Source organism: Chiloscyllium plagiosum, unplaced genomic scaffold (genome assembly GCF_037043375.1).
Source record: "Chiloscyllium plagiosum isolate Xiang-an unplaced genomic scaffold, Cpla_swu_hap1 HiC_scaffold_53Y, whole genome shotgun sequence".
NCBI classification, from domain to species: domain Eukaryota; kingdom Metazoa; phylum Chordata; class Chondrichthyes; order Orectolobiformes; family Hemiscylliidae; genus Chiloscyllium; species Chiloscyllium plagiosum.
In genome coordinates, this window is record NW_028270192.1 from 6,018,387 (window position 1) to 6,031,682 (window position 13,296).

The window sequence follows — 13,296 nt, forward strand, 5'->3', positions numbered from 1 at the left end:
TTCAACTAAAGTCAGCAATATACATTAACAATGTGAAAGGCACAAACTGTACTTTTACCCAGATCAGCCAGTTTCATCTGCAGTCAGACACAAAATTCAGACCATTGCATAGAAGATAGACGAGACCTTACAACATTGAAAATGATTTTGTTTGATAAAACAGTCCATCATAGACTTGCTGAGAGCAACTCGTGAATATTGCTTGATTTCTTTTTGTGTGGGGTAACACATGAAATGTTGCTGTATTCCGACTGATGTGAACCATTTGCACTTCAAGTTATTTGAAAACGTCTTTCACAACAGATATGTGAGTAAATTTTAGAAATCATTGATCAAAGGGACAATTTTTGTTTTGGATTCAAGGAAGATCCATAGTGATATTTTGTAAATGTTTGGAGCTGTGATTGCTTTAAATTTTTAACTAAGACATTGGCATACAGTGCACAACTTCACAATTTGCTGTAACATGAAACTCGTAACCCCTGTGAATCTGGAAGGCGATGGTTCAGAATTTAACAAGGACCTCGCAAGGTTCGTGGAATGCACCAACGAGTGATACATGAAATTTAACAAAGGCATTTCTGAAATGATTAATTTAGCTAGAAAGAATGTAGAGACACAAATTCACATCTCTGTTTGCATTTCAATATAATATAAATTACTTTTCTATTACATCCTAAAATAATTGTGTCTTTGTTCATATTTAATACACTCTATCTTGTTCCGGTGTTAAGATAGTTTCTTTATTTATTTCACTCAAGACTGTATGCTGTATTTTTGCCTCAGTATTGACCAAACTCGGTTTGGTGCCAGCTTATATCACTTGAGCTGCTTTTTCAGGAAGCAAATCTCTCCACCTGTTATGTCAAAATAATCTGTTCATGCTGAGATAAAAATAAATCCTGTTAATATCATCCCAAATTCAGGCTCAGTTATTTTGTATTTATTCATTGGAATTGAACAGGAATATGATCGGCTGTTCTTGGGGGAGTGGGAGAGGGAGTTAAAGTGTTCAGCCACGGGGCCTTGAGGTTGGTTGGCACGGGTTTCCCAGAGATGTTCTCTGAAATGATCAGCAAGTTAGTGTCCTGTCTCCCTGATGTAGAGGAGACCACATCAGGTGGAACAGACACAGTGGATGACATTTGTGGAAGTATAGATAAATTTCTCTGGGATGTGGAAGAATCATTTGGGGCCTTGTCGGAGGTGAGGGGGGAGGTGTGGGCGCAGGTTTTGCACTTCCTGTGGTGGCAAGGGAAGGTGACAGGGGTGGGGAGTGGGCTGGTGGAGGGGCATGGACCTGATGAGGGAGTTGCGGAGGGAATGGTATCTCCGGAATGCAGATAGGGGTAGGGAGGGAAATATACCCCCAGTGATGGGGTCTGTTTACAGGTGGTGGAAGCAGCGGAGGATGATATGATGTATGCAAGGTTGGTGCAGTGGAAGACGAGGACCAAGAGGGCTCCCTGTTGCAATTGTAGGAATGGAATTCAAGGGCATCGTCGATCATGTGGGAGGGGAAATTGCAGTCTTTGAAAAAGGTTATCTGGGATGTTTTATGGTGAAACTGGTCCTCCTGTGCCACCACTGTGCTAACCACTGTGCCACCGTGCCGCCCACCACTTAGCCTGCCTCATTCCTGAAGAAGGGCTTATGCCCGAAAAGTCAATTCTCCTGCTGCTTGGATGCTGCCTGACCTGCTGCACTTTTCCAGCAACACATTTTTCAGCTGCGTTCACTGTAGTGCCAGAACATCCTTTCTCAAGTAGGGAGACTATAACTGCACACAGAACTCCAAGTGTGGTCCCACCAGCACTTTGTACAGCCGCAACATTACCTCCCTGCGTTTAAAATCAATCTCTTTCGCAATGAAGAACAAAATTCTATTTGCCTTGTTAATTGTTGCACCTTCACATCAACTTCTGTGATTCATACGCAAGGACACCCAGTCCTTCTGCACAGAAACTTGCTCTATCTTTACCATGCAAAAACCGTCCTTTTTACTGTTATTCCTACCAAAATGTATGACTTCACATTTATTACAATTGTACTCCATCTGCTAGACCTTTGCCCACTCACTTAAACTATTTATGTCCTTTGCAAAATTTAACAGTCTTCTGCATACTTTGCTCTGCCATTCATTTTAGTATCATCTGCAATGTTTGAGACGTGGTCCCCAAATCCAAATTATCTATGTAAGCTGTGAATAATTACGTTCTCTGAGGCACGCCACCAGTCACTGATCAGCAACCAGAAACACACTCATTTATTCCCATTCTTTGCTTCCTGTTAGTTAACCAATCCACTGTGCATGTTAATACATTGCCCGTAACGCCATGTATCATTACCTTATGCAGTAACCTTTTTAGCAGCACTGTGTCGAATACCTTTTGGAAGTCTCAATATACCACATCTACTGGTCATAATGTCTTCATAGAGTTCCAGTAAATTAGTTAAGCATGAACTGATGCTGTGTCTGCCCAGTGGGACAATTTCTATCAAGATGTGTGCTACTTATTCCTTGATTACAAACTGAAGTATTTTCCCCACTACACATGCTAGGCTAACCGGTCTACAATTCCCCACTCTTTGTCTACCTTTCCATTTCAATAGTTTTCTCTGCTTTCCTGTTTTATAATCTGCTGGAACTGCACCCCCAGAGACCAGTGATTTTAGAAACAATTCCACAAACGTATTTTATATTTCTCTCACCATCTCTATTAGTACCCTGGGATGTATTCCATCAGGGCTACGGGACTTATCTAACATTACCTCCGTTAACTTGCCCAACACTATCTCTCTCATGGAAATGTATGCTTCCAGGTCCTCACCTACATTCCTCTATTTGACAATTATTGGCATGTTATTAGCGCCTGCCAATGTGAAGACCAACAAAATATATGTACAATTCATCAGCCATTTCCTCATATCCTATTAGTGAATCACCCTTCTCACCCTCTAAAGGACAAGTGCTTACCTTAGCCACTCTTTTTGTTTTATATATTTATTGAATCTTTTGCTATCTGTCTTTGCTCTCATAAGCTAACTATGTTATGTTTCTTGATACCTTTATTGTTGCATTCTTTCCACCTTTAAAGTTTTCCCAATCTTTTAGTTTCCCACTGGTCTTTGGCATTATTTATGCAATTTATTTTATCTTGATAGTCTCCATTATTTCCTGAGACATCATAGCAGGTTACCTTTTGTTTTCATACAGTCCTTCCATTTCCCTGTTACATATTGTTGCTGAGCCCTTGGAAAAAATTGCATTGAAAGCCATCCACTATTCATCAACAGTTTCAGCGTAAAGTATTTGCTTCGAGCCAACCTTAGCCAACTCCTCCCTCATCCTATTGTAGTCTCCTTTGTTTAAGCACAGGTCCCTGGTATTGGATTTTAACCTTCTCACCTTCCATATGTAGTCTAAATGCAACCATACTTCAGTCCCAATAATTTCTCTTAAAGCATTTATTTACTAATTTCATTCTTTTTCTCTCGAGACTTAGGCTTGCCAGTCTTGCTGGGAAGATTTGATTTGTTTGGTCTGTTTTCTTCTGTGAAGATAGAACTGAAGTAGTTACTTCCTAGTTCTGCCATTTCCCTGTTCTCTATTCTCCTTTCTCTGGGTTGATAAGTAACGAATTTGCGCTTGTTTCCTCTGACCTTTTCCATTGACAGTTCACTCTTATAATTCTTGTTGATATTCTCTTCGAAAAACCATCAATTAATGTCCACAGCCATAGAATCACAGAATCATAGACTCTGCACCGTCAGAAATACAGCACAGTCTATATTATTCCCACTTTCCTACACGAGGCCCGTAGCAGGGAATGTTATGACACTTCCAGTGTTCATCCAAGTAACTTTGTAACCGTTGTGAGGTTACCATGATAACTCTCCTCTCAGGAAGTACATTCCAAACCCCAAAAACCTCTGGGTGAAAACCATTCCGCAAATCCTCTTTAAACCTCAAACCCTTCAATTTAAACTTGTGCTTCTTTGTTCTTGGCCCTCTGACTAACAGGCTGTCTATCCACCCTGTCCACGTCCCAGTAAGCTTATTCTTCTGAATCATGTCCCCCTCAGCCTTATCTGCTCCAAAGTAAACAACCTGAGCTTATCCAGCCTCTCTCCATGGCTGATGTGCTCCATCCCAGGGAACATCCTGGTAAATCTCCTCAGCACCCCCTCCAGTACAATCACATCCTTCCTATAAATGGCTCCCAGAGCTTCACACTGTTATCCATCTTGGCGAACCAATGTCTTGTATAGCTCTTATAATCTATGTTCCGATGAGTAGAGGCTGTATTTACTGTTCCCAATCACTTCTTAACTTGACTATGAAATGTCCAGTCACAGAGATTTGTGGCGAAGCACCCTCTGATCTTCCTAATGTGTTGCCATTCACTGAGTCCTCCCCTGTCTGGTTCCTACTTCCAAATTGCATCACCTCATATTTATCAGGATTATATTGCATCTGCCATTGATCTGCCCGTCTGACCATTCCACCTGTATCTTCCTGTAACATAAGGCCTTCCTTCTCACTGCCAACCACCTGGCCATTCTTTGTGTCAAATATCCACTTATTTATCGCACCATCCAAACCCCCTCCACATTCACATCTACATCATTTATGAATACCACAAGTAATAAGGGGCACCCTTGATACCATGAGATTTTAGTTTCTTTATCGGTTTCTCACATGGGGCATTGTGAAATGCATGACTATGCTCTGATGACTTCACGCTGACTCGCTGATCAAACATTGCCTCTCTCAATGAAGATCAATTTTCTCCTTCGCTTGAACATGAATCTCTGGTGCTGTGAGGCAGCAGTGCGAACCACTGAGCTTGTCTGCATACTTCAGCCCTTGAAAAGTGACATTTCAGCAGGGAGATTTCATAAGTCTCCAAAACTGTCATTCAGCGACAGCAGGAGGACATTGAGATCTTGAACGGCTTGGTCAGGAACAGGAGCAGGACATGCACGCCATCGAGACTATAATGTAGGAACACCAGGATGATATTCAGCCCGGCGAGTGTATAAAGCAGAAACAGAATGAGTCCAACCAGACATCTGGCTCTTACACAGCAATTGGAGCAAATCTTTTACAGCCTTGGGCCATTATACAGGAATCTTAAAGGGAACGTAGAGGTTATAGAAAGCAAATAACCTAGATTAGCCAACTTTACTAGGGAATTTAAAAAGGTGAGAAAACGATTGGAACTTAAGGTAAATTATTAGAATACATTATAAAGGAATTAATAACAAGAGATGTTCATGGTCAAGCCACAATCCAGCACAGTCAACATCGTTTTATGAATAATAAATCATGTTTGAATGAATTGACTAGCTTTCTTAAAAGAAGTGACAAACAAGGTGGATAGTGGGATCATATAGATGTACTATATCTGGATTTCCAGACAGCAGTATCTCACAAAAGATTAATATGCAAGACAGGACTACATCGGGAAAGGAAAGATTTATTTGCTCACAGAGATGAGTGGCTAAACAATAAAATGCAACGATATGGAGCCACTGATTTTGGACTGGGTCGGGCAAGGTCAAAAATCACATGACAGTAGGTTAGAGTCCAAGGTTTTATTTGAGAGCACAAGCTTCCATAGCGCTGCTCCTTCATCAGATTAGAAAGAGGAAGACCTTAAACACAGAAGTTATAAGGAAAAGATCAAAGGGTTATACAACTCATGCACATGAATTGTACACACCTAAAATGGCTCTTAAATCCTTAAACACTTAGAATGGATGCGCAGGTTTTGATCGACTAATGTGCAAATCGCAGAATTTCTTTCAAGTAACTGCCTGGAGATATCTGCAGGCATTATCAATGTAAAGGAGGGGATCCCTCCGGTCAGACAATGTATTTCAGGAGTGAGGTCTTGTTTGGAATTTGTCTGTGTCTTCAGCTGGAGTCAGACTGAGTTTGTTCCCAAAGTAGGAGTTTATAAAATACCGCATTGACTGACTGTCACCAAATTGTATGTTTTTGGGACAAAATAAAGTATATCTGCAAATACAAACTTCCAAACGCAAATTCACCCCGCAGATTTAAATGTGCATATGCGCGTGTGTGTGTGCATATGCGTGCGTGTCAGGCGGTGTCTGTGTGAAGGGGAGAGAAGAGAGACAATGTTTTTAAGTGAGAGAGACTGAAGAAGAGTGTGTGAGTGCGGGAGGGAGACAGAGTGGTTGTGGGTGTGCATGATTATGACAGAGCAGAGTGTGAGTGTACACATGTGAGACGGGGAGTGTGAGTGTGTGTGTGTGTGTGGAGCGGATAGGGAGAGTGTACATCTGTGTATGTAATGGAGAGAGTGAGAGTGTGGGCTTATTCAGGCTAAGACGCAGAATTATTTGGCAGATCCCTTTCCTCACACACACTCACACCGAGGTTTCAGAGCTGCCCATCTCTGCAGCGTCTATTACATTTGTTGTTAATGCTACAGGCCCAGATGCTGTAACTACAGTCCCCATGTTCCATCCAGAGTTGGGTCACCAAATCCTCAGGATCCTGAATGTCTGAGGCAGCTCATAACACAGCCTCCAGCAAATCATCCCTAGCACCTCCACTAACTTTTCAATAACAGAAGTCAGTCAGAAGCCCCTCAGCTACAAGTTCAATGTCTGGTCCTTTACAACAATATTCAAGGGGCTTCCTCGTGTTACTGACCGCACGATCAGCAGAGAGGGATAAGCAGAGGTGTTCAGTGGACAGGAACAGACCAAGTTTCAAAGGCGTGAGCCAAAGCTGCTGGAATCACCCTGCCCTACATGGAGCACCAGATGGGACACACCAGGAAGTGAACAACAGCTCGACACACGCCAATTCATTGTTTCTGAGCTTCACAATGCCAGCACTCGATACACGAGGGAGCCAAAAACAAAGGCCAGGGAAAGATACAGAAAAACACAAAGATTAATTAATGGATAACTTTGTGAAAGTGTGGATAAGGATACAGGGGAGAGGGAGTAACTGGAGAAGGGAGATACTGGTGGGTCCAATCACAAGAATGAAAACGTTGAATAAAGACATTGCCAGATCAGCTGGAATGGTACATTGCCTCAAAGTCTGAATCTGCCTCACAGAATCAGCCCAGACACCATAAACTGGGACAAAGTAACAGGCAGGATGGAGAGCTGTGCAGACCATGCTAGTGGATTGCTCCCTAAACTGGACTATCTGCCCAGCATGAGGAGCATGCAAATCTTTGCCAGTTTCTTGCAACCCTCCACCACTACCCTCTGTCTCCTACTTTCGAGCCAATTTTGTATCCAAATGGCTAGTTCACCATGCATTTCATTAGAACCAACCTTATTAACCAAATACCCATACACAACCTTGTTAAACGCTTTAGCAAAGTCCATATCGACAATGTACACCTATCTGCCTCAATTAATCTTCTTAGTCACTTCTTCAAAGCAACTCAGTCAAGTTAGTGAGACACAATATAACTTGCACAAAACCATGTTGTCTATCCCTAATCAGTCGCTGCATTTCAAAATACATGCAGATCCTGTGCCTCATAATCCTCTCAAACACCTTACCCACCACTGAGTCAGGCTCACTGGCTTTGCTTTATCACTCTTCTTAAACCCTTTAAGTAGTGGCACCACGATAGACAATCTAGTCATCCAGTACCTCACCTGTAGCTATCGATGATACAAATATCTCCGCATGGGGCCCAGCAGTCATTTCCCCAGCTTCTCTCAAAGTTCTAGCATTGTGGGCAGCACGGTGGCACAGTGGTTAGCACTGCTGCCTCACAGCACCAGAGACCCGGGTTCAATTCCCGACTCAGGCGACTGACTGTGTGGAGTTTGCACGTTCTCCCCGTGTCTGCGTGGGTTTCCTCCTGGTACTCCGGTTTCCTCCCACAGTCCAAAGATGTGGCCATGCTAAATTGCCCGTAGTGTTAGGTAAGGGGTAAATGTAGGGGTATGGGTGGGTTGCGCTTCGGCGGGTCGGTGTGGACTTGTTGGGCCGAAGGGCCTGTTTCCACACTGTAAGTAATCTAATCTAATCTAATCATATATCGAATAACGTTGTGGACACTGATCCACATTTGTACATTTTAAGACCTCCAGCATCTCCTCTGTAATACAGACACTTTACAAGATAACACTATTTATTTCCCAAGTCCTCCCACTTCCATATCCTGTACAGTAAATATTCGTTCTATACTACCCCCATCTCCTACATTTCTGCACACCTGCGGCCTTTCTGATCTTTAAGGGACCCGTTTTTCTCCCTAGTTTTTTAAATATCCTTAATGTATTTGTAGAATTGCTTTGGATACTCCTTAACCCAATTTGCCAAAGTTATCACATGCCCCCATTTTGCACTCCTGATTTCCCTCTAATGTGTACTCCTGTTACCTTCAGAGTCTTCTAGTGATTCACTTTAAATCAGGAAATAGGAGACAAGTGATGACCATTTCGATTGTCAGCAAAATCCATCTCGTTCACTAACGTCCTTGAAGGAATCAATCTGCCATCCTTACCTGTTCTGGCCTACATGTGACTCCAGATTCATAGCAATGTAGTTGACTCTTAACTGTCCACTGGGCAATTAGGGATAGGTGGCCTAGCCAACGACGCTCTCATTCCATGAATGAATTAATAAAAAAAACCCTCTATTTCTGCTGTCTATACCTGACGTATGCTTCCTTTTAATCCTTGAACAGAGCCTATTTTTTCCAATCCTCCAGCATTCCTTACACCTCTCAGACTTATATTTCACCCTAACATGGACATACTATCTCTGTGCTCTTGACATCTCATTTTTGAAGGCTTATCAGCTTGCCCCTTAACTGCCAATATCTATGCCAATCGACTTTGGAAATTTCCAGAATAATATTATCAAAATTGGCTTTTTAACAATTTAGAACTTTAAGTTTTAGTCCTGGTTCATCTTTTTTCCATGTGTATTTTAAAACTAATAGGACTATGATGACTTGTCACAAAGTGTTCCCCTATTATTATCTCAATCACCCGCTCCCACTGCCTTATTTCCCAAGACTAGGTCATGTTTATCTCCATCTCTGTATTGGACAAGCTGCAGCTTTGTAACTGGGAATGGGCTTAGCAGAGGCTTCGACTCATTGGGCTGAATCTAACAGTAATTTGTGTCAGTGTAATTTTCATTGAGTATGATAGAGGGATCGTCTGCACGAGACCGAGATAGTTTGCTTTTGGTGTCTTATCGAACCCACCACTTTAACTACTTACTCCACCATGGTATCCCTCTCATTGAATGACAGCCCAATTCTCCCATCCATCATGGCTGGAGGTACTCACCATCGCCCAGATGCCCCTGGATATTCTGTTATCACTGGCACTGGTGCCATCTTTAAAAGACCAATGGGCACTCGATTAAGCTTTCTCAGATTGGAGCTGCCCTGCACAGCTTACCCCGAGCATGGAAGATAAGGGGCAATTGCAACACGGTTTGTTAACAGGGGCACGGAGGTCCGGGTGGATGGGCTGGTCGAGAGGGGGACAATTCTCTTCCCTGAATGGACCACAACACTGGACCCACCAGGCATGGTCTGAGCTCACCACCCATTTCAGTGCAGTATCTGTGGTCTGAATAAATGTCCAACAATACAGGAAAAGCATCAATAACCTTCTCCGCTCTATCAGCATTAGGGTCACCGCATTCTCTCTGCTCTCTGTATATCTGTTATAGCACCAATCCCGAACAAGGCTCATGCTCTAACACTCTCATTGGTGTAAGAAGCACCTTCCCTCTGTCTCTCTCTTTCCCCTCTACTATATCTCCCTCACTAATAACACTGCATGGATGCAACACTGTGGACCGACTCCCTCTGGACATCTCCCTCCCAACTACACCAGCACTAACAGCAGGGCCACCTACTCCCACCTACACTCCCTCCCTCCCTTTCTCAAATTCCAGGAGAAACAGCTTGGAATAGGACAGAAAGGAGAAAGTGAGGACTGAAGATGCTGGAGATCAGAGCTGAAAAGTGTGTTGCTGGAAAAGCGCAGCAGGTCAGGCAGCATCCAAGGAGCAGGAGAATCGATGTTTCGGGCATGAGCCCTTCTTCATGAATCCTACTCCTAAATGCAGAGGATAACAGGGATTCAGTACGCAATCAGGGGAATATTTAGTGTGACCTTACATGGTCTAGGTTGGTTTTGGGGTTACATTATTTTATGTTTCAGCTCAGAGAGGGAGAAAATGTAACGTGTCTGAGAAGAAATGGCCATTGCTCCATCACTTTAGCTGTCCTTCTTTATAGCAACATATGAGAGCTGAAAACACATCAGTCATCTTTACCACGCATGGAGGGTTCCTTTTGAGGATTTATTGAAATCGCTCAACTCCCTGCAGAAAAGTCAATTCTCCCAAATCCAACTGTTCCTGGAAGGAATTCCATCTGTAAAACAGAATAACAATTGAGACAATCTCAATTTTCCCTTTGTCATAAAATTAGTTGTTATTTGGTCAAAGCTCTTCTGAACTAATATTCTGCAGAGTTTCATTTTTTCCTGTCTGCCTTCAGATGTGTGTGTGTGTTTCTTTGTGTGCATGTCTCTGTGTCTCAGATTTATAGAAAAATAAACTTAATGTACATACTGCATCAGTACATGACAATTCAGAGACGACATCAATATCAATGTCCAAACTTTATGTCAGTTACCTTTCCATCATAATTTAAGTAAATTTGGTTTTAGATTAGATATTTTTACAAATTTAAGAAACCGCCTGACTTGTTCCTAACACTGAACCTGACCCAGTCTGAGACCGATATCATTTGCCATATCATACACTTGGTTACACTGAAATTTGTTGTGACCTATGAAGGAGGGGACCAGAAACAGAAACAATGACTCTCCGATCGTGGTAGGAACATGGATACAGAGAAATTCACCAAAGACCATTTGAGTGGGAATTCTCTGCCACACAAGTCTGTGGTACCTGTGTGTTTGCATTTCTTCAGAAATGTGTTAGTAAAATGTTTGATGGGAAACTGGCTCAAGAAGAATGAACTGCAGATAGGAACGTGGGGCTGAGACTGCAAGCTGATCAACCACAATCTTAGTGCCTGGTGGTGCAGGGACTCACTCTTGTTCCTCAGTCCTACATTGCCCCATTCCATTCAGTTCTCTTAAACCTGCTGCTCAGGAGCATTTGGAGACCACTTGCTCCTGGGTTGGTGGTGCATAGAAACAGAGGACACCATTCAACCCCTGAAGACAGTCAAACATGGTTTTGTGTGGATTGGAAAACATTCTTGGGGAAAGAATGTGTGTTGCTGTAAAACAGGCCCCTCCTCTCTCTTTACAGATGGTCCACTGTCTCCATTTATTTATCATGGTGTAGATCCAGTTTCACAGTGAATATAGCCCTCATATCGCACTCAGATATTGCTCACAAAATCCTTTGGTCTCTCTGACTACAACATTCCTTCACAGGATTTCCAGGAAAATAACAACGATGAACCATCCAATAACAGAATACAAGAAGATAAGAAGCAGGAGTAGGTCATTCAGCCCCAACAGCCTGATTTTCCCTTCAATAGGATCATGGCAGATCTGCTCTCGACCCCAACTGCTAGAGTACCTGATATGTCAAACATCCATACATCCGGTTTTCCAACTATCTAAGTAATCTATATCCCCTTCCTCTCTGGAATAGAGAAGTCCGGTGGCCACTCCACTCTGTGAGAAGGAAACACGTTCCACACATAGACTGTGACCTATTGACACCAACAAAAGATATGAACACTGGGAAGAGTAACTGACCCTGATAACAAGGCAGTATTTAACTGAGGATGGTATTAAGGAACCCAAACAAAATGGAACTTAATGGAAATCACTAGTAACCCCCCCCCCACTTGTTGAAGTGATTCAGTACAAAGAAGATGTTTGTGATTCTTGGATATCTACCACCTCAGTCCTGGGATATCTCTGCGGGAGATCCTCAGCACAAGCATCCTCAGTTACTCCTCAATGTCACCCCCACCCCTCACCAGCTCAGATGTGGGGAAATTCAATGAAGATCACACAATGTTCAGAACAATTTGTTCCCCTCAGCTCCTGAAGCACACTGTGTCCATGTGTAGTAAGACCTGGACAACATTCAGTACTGAAAAGTGTGGTGCTGGAAAAGCGCAGCAGGCCAGGCAGCATCCGAGGAGCAGGAGAATCGATATTTTAGGCATAAGCCCTCCTTCAGGATTGAGGCTGGTGTGCCAAGCGGCTGAGATAAAAGGAGGGGGTTGGTTGGAATTTGGGGGAGGGGCGCTGGGAATACGATAGGTAGATGGAGGTGAGGGTGATAGGCCGTAGAGGGGGTGGGGCGGAGAGGTCGGGAAGAAGATTGCAGGTCAAGAGGGGTGTGCTGAATCCGGGGGTTGGGACTGAGATAAGGTGTGGGGAGGGGACATGAGGAAGCTGGAGAAATCTACATTCACCCCGTGTGGTTGGAGGGTTCCTAGGCGGAAGATGAGGCGTTCTTCCTCCAGGCATCCTGTGGCCAGGGTCTGGCGATGGAGGACCTGCATGTCCTTGACGGAGTGGGAGGGGGAGTTAAAGTGTTCAGCCTCCGGGCAATTGGATTGGTTGCTGCAGGTGTCCCAGAGGTGTTCCCTGAAACGTTCCGCAAGTAGGCGGCCTGTCTCTCCAGTGTAGAGGAGACAACATCGAGTGCAGCGGATACAGTAAATGATATGTTTGGAGGTGCAGGAGAATTTGCGATGGATATGGAAGGATCCATTGGGGCCTTGGAGGGAGGTGAGGGGGGAAGTGTGGGCGCAAGTTTTGCACTTCTTGTGGTTGCAGGGGAAGGTGCCGGGAGTGGAGGTTGGCTTGGTGGGAGGTGTGGACCTGACGAGGGATTTGCGGAGGGAGTGGTCTCTCCAGAATGCTGATAGGGGTGGGGAGGGAAATATATCCCTAGTGGTGGGGTCTGTTCGGAGGTGGTGGAAATGACGGAGGATAATACAATGTATCCAAAGGTTGGTGGGGTGGAAGTTGAGGACCAGTGGGGTTGTGTTCTGGTGGCAATTGGAGAGGAGTGTCCAATCACACGGGATGAATGTAGATTTCTCCAGCTTCCTCATTTCCCCTCCCCCCACCTTATCTCAATCCCAGCCCCGGATTCAGCACCGCCCTCTTGACCTGCAATCTTCTTCCTAACCCTTCTTCTTCCGCCCCCACCCCCTCTCCGGCCTATCACCCTCACCCTCACCGCCTTCCACCTATCGTATTTCCAGCGACCCTCCCACAAATCCCGCCCCTCCTAACTTT